The sequence below is a fragment of the Halyomorpha halys genome, unplaced genomic scaffold (genome assembly GCF_000696795.3).
Source record: "Halyomorpha halys isolate HHAL.00 unplaced genomic scaffold, Hhal_1.1 Scaffold19.1, whole genome shotgun sequence".
NCBI lineage: Eukaryota > Metazoa > Arthropoda > Insecta > Hemiptera > Pentatomidae > Halyomorpha > Halyomorpha halys.
Window position 1 is genome coordinate 88,776 of NW_027115129.1, and position 3,837 is coordinate 92,612.

The window sequence follows — 3,837 nt, forward strand, 5'->3', positions numbered from 1 at the left end:
AGTGTTACAGGCGTGTAGAGAAACTACCCATTGGTAGCACTCTAATGACATTTTACATTAGCTGGTCTCGTGGCCATCTTCTTGTCAGGTGCCTCAGAGGATTGTCAGGAATGGAAGAGGATGCAAGATTAGAAACTAGGGGGTTTTGTGTGGTTAGAGAGTTTATAATGGAAGGAGTGATATCTGGTTCGGGCTAGATCGGTTACATTGGGAACATGATGTATGATTTTATTTGTGACAAAGTAAGGAGCATTGAGGATTTTGGATTATAAGGATTGAATACGAGAGGAATTCGAAGGTTTAGTGGAGCCCCAAAGCTCAAATCCATTTGTCCAGATTGCCCTTATTATAGTCATGTAGATCAGTCTTTTGTAATGGATTGGAAGTTTAGACCGTTTGTCTAGTAAGTGCTGTAATAGTCGAAATCGACGTGCAGTTTCCTGTCTTTTCAGTCTGGTGTGCGGATTCCAGATTAATCGCTTGTCCAAATGTAGTCCAAGGTAGTGGATCTGTTCGACAGGGGTAAGAGTAACATCAGTTTTCCAATTTAAGGCGCTTTTTAAATATTGCTCGATTTGACTATCTTAAAGTCTTCTCTTTCCATTTTAAGCTTGTATTTCAAAAGTGATATAGGAACGCCGCTCCCTGGGGGGTCTTACTGGGGCGGGTCCGGCCGGAAAGGGTTGCCTTTTTTCTTGTGAGATCATGACATGTCGTACATCGACCAACCAACTATATTTTGGGAACATCTCGAGATTTTATTGTTTCATATTCGTTTTCATTTAGATATAATCTAATAATCATATTATCCCCTACAAAAAAAAAAAAACATGTTTAAATAAATATTTTCAAATGAATATTTGAACATGATGTTACAAATCAACTTTTTCAATAAAAATTTAACCTACCTACTCATAAATAATGTTAAATAATAACTTTCTGGAAGTGGATATGTTGACATTTTAAATTTTGAATTTAATAGAAATTTAAATTTTCTATGTGAGGGATGAATCCCCTAGTTTCTAACCTTGCATCCTCTTCCATTCCTGACAATCCTTCGAGACGCCTGAAAAGAAGATGGCCACGAGACCCTCTAATGTAAAATGTCATTAGAGTGCTAACAGTGGGTAGTTGCTCTACACGCCTGTAACACTGCATTTTAACTAAGATCAAATTTACTGAGTGTATTATATAATATACAGTTGTAAATTTTAATAAAGATGTTAAAAAAAAATATGTGAGAGAATAAATCTGTTAATATAAAAACAAGTTTTAGATTGTCTTCTTGACAATAGCGTAAGAGGGCCGAAACGTCGCAGAGTGAAATAGACTTATGTTAAGAGTAAAATATCATTTGAAATTGTGTTATTATAAAAAATAAAGGTTCATACCGTGCTTACTTAGTAGTACCAACACTGACAGTAAAATAATAAATAAAATAAAATTACTTACAGTTGTGTTAGAAGTGAAGAGCCCACTGACTTGCTACCTTAAAGTAAACACAACATTAGTAAGTATCAAATAATACAATTAAAATTAATTAGTAATAGTTAATATAATTAAAAGTAAGTTACTACTGAAATATTTTTTAAAAATTTATTTAATGTAATTTACAACTATGGAATGTTTCATTTACACTTGAATTTTGGGAAGGAATCACCCATTGGTGGTACTTCAAGCATTAATTTAGATTAGAAGGTCATAGATTGATATGAATGAGAGATTAAGTATTAAGTATTAAGTTACTTTAAGATAGAGCAATATTTAAAAAGCGCCTGAAATTGAAAAACGGCATGAAACCCTCCACTCCCGCCCTCCATGGTAGCCTAACTTATCTGAAACAGACAATTATAGCGAGTAGGTTGGTCGATGGACGACATGTCACAATCTTACAAGAGGAGATCATAACACTAAAACAAAGGCAATCCTTGCCACAATTCTGCCCCGTATAAACAATATACATTTTATATACTTATATGCATATTTTATATACTTATATACATTATATATGCCACGGTAGCGACTGTCAGTTTGTAGTTGTTATAGGTATTATATTTATAATATACCCTCTGCTTCTATGGAAAGTATATACAAAAATAATATAGCAGTCACGAATTACTTTGAGCTATTCGTTCCATAATGTACCAGGATGTTTTTATAAATTTTCCAGGTATTTTAATATGTAAAATCAATTATACAAAGAGATATAACGGTCTATAACTCATTTTTCATATAACACGTGGATACAGCAATTCCCGGTTACGAAAATAGAGAAATACCGTCATTTCACAGGCGGGTGAACACTTGAAAGTCTTTTTACTCGCTGCTATTGTACGCTTGGAAATTAGACAACATTAGAAAGTAGATTATTTTTTTTTAAATGGCCAACAAAACTAGAAATGAATAACAATAATACTTATTAGGGCTATATAGCAAAAGCTAAGGACTAAATATAGTATTTGTGTATTTAAATATAGTATAAACCACATCCTAAAAGTAAAAAAAAATAATCATTTTTTGTTTACAAAGATTACTCATCATCTTTACTTTATCTTGGCTATAGATGGATTATATAACGAGAAAAAAGAATTGCTATCTCAAAAAATTTCGAATTCGAGTTTTCGACAGAAATACACGTTTTGAGTCCAAATAACCTGGTTTCGCAAACTGGTAAGAGTCCCTGGATCTTAACCAACGTTCAAAACTAACTATTTACTTGTTAACTATTACTATTTATTGTTAACCAATGCCCTTTTTCATAATGAAAGCTAATAGTATTAGTTCATAGTACAAGTGTAGAAAGTAGTGTGGTAATTATACTAATACAAATTTTTTTCATGACAGGGATGACTATTAGTGATATTACAGGAATTAAATAGTACTAAAGTACAAGTTACTATTGTATAAGCCTGTGTAATTGAGTTAAGATAAATCTACAAGACTGATAGTATTAGTTTGTACTCTATTTATGAAACATATATAAAAGTCGATAGAAGGATAAGTGTGACAGAGCAGACAGCTCCCCTCGCCACACTCCATCGGTCAACAACAAAGGCACCGGCTTTTACAAGAATTTTAGACATGTCAGAAAAAAACCTACACATGACATATTTAATATTGTTTTCGACCGCCAAGGATATTTAATGCTGTCACAAGGCGTTCAATAACTCTTGACAAATATCTTAAAACATTTATATTCTCGTACCTGAACTATTTGGAGTATATTTGGATGATTTTTTTTTTGGTCATTCCACTAAAAAAAATATAACTCTACAAAGTATTATCTAAACAGAAATAAAAAAATATTGGAGAGGGTCTGTGCCCAAGAAGGAAGAAAACTAGTAATCAAACAAAACAGAGCCCCTTAAAAACAAAAAAAATCATTTCTCCAACGTTTCGGCCCTTAGGCTATTATCCTAGAGTGATTAATAGTGATTTGTTAAGAATAAAAGTTTTAAAATAGGTTTTGACGCATTAAAATTATATAGTTTTGTAAGTAGATAGCGATTTTGTAAAATTTGAATAGAAAACTGTTATGATACTATTTTTATAATTATTTTTGTGTTTATTGTTGACATGAGAAATTATCATATCATATCATATATTGAAAAAACATTTTTAGTGATATGTGACAAATTAATAATATGGTGTATTAATAATTAATACATGCCGTTTTCCAATTTTATTTTTTTTATTTTAATATTTATATATTGCTATTTACAACTGTATTATTAATTACAACATTATATTACATTTAGTAAATCTGATCTAAGTTAAATTGGAGTGTTACAGGCGTGTAGAGAAACTACCCATTGGTAGCACTCTAATGACATTTTA

At 31.5% G+C, this 3,837-nt stretch overlaps 1 long non-coding RNA gene across 1 annotated transcript in view; it reads right to left on the reverse strand.

The window, feature by feature from the left end:
* LOC106681081 (uncharacterized) overlaps nucleotides 1–3,837 on the reverse strand; it is a 103,467-nt gene that overhangs the window by 61,027 nt on the left and 38,603 nt on the right. The window contains exon 2 of the long non-coding RNA XR_002945198.2: nucleotides 1,453–1,489. This is a non-coding gene — a long non-coding RNA (uncharacterized lncRNA). The remainder of the gene's footprint in view (nucleotides 1–1,452; nucleotides 1,490–3,837) is intronic.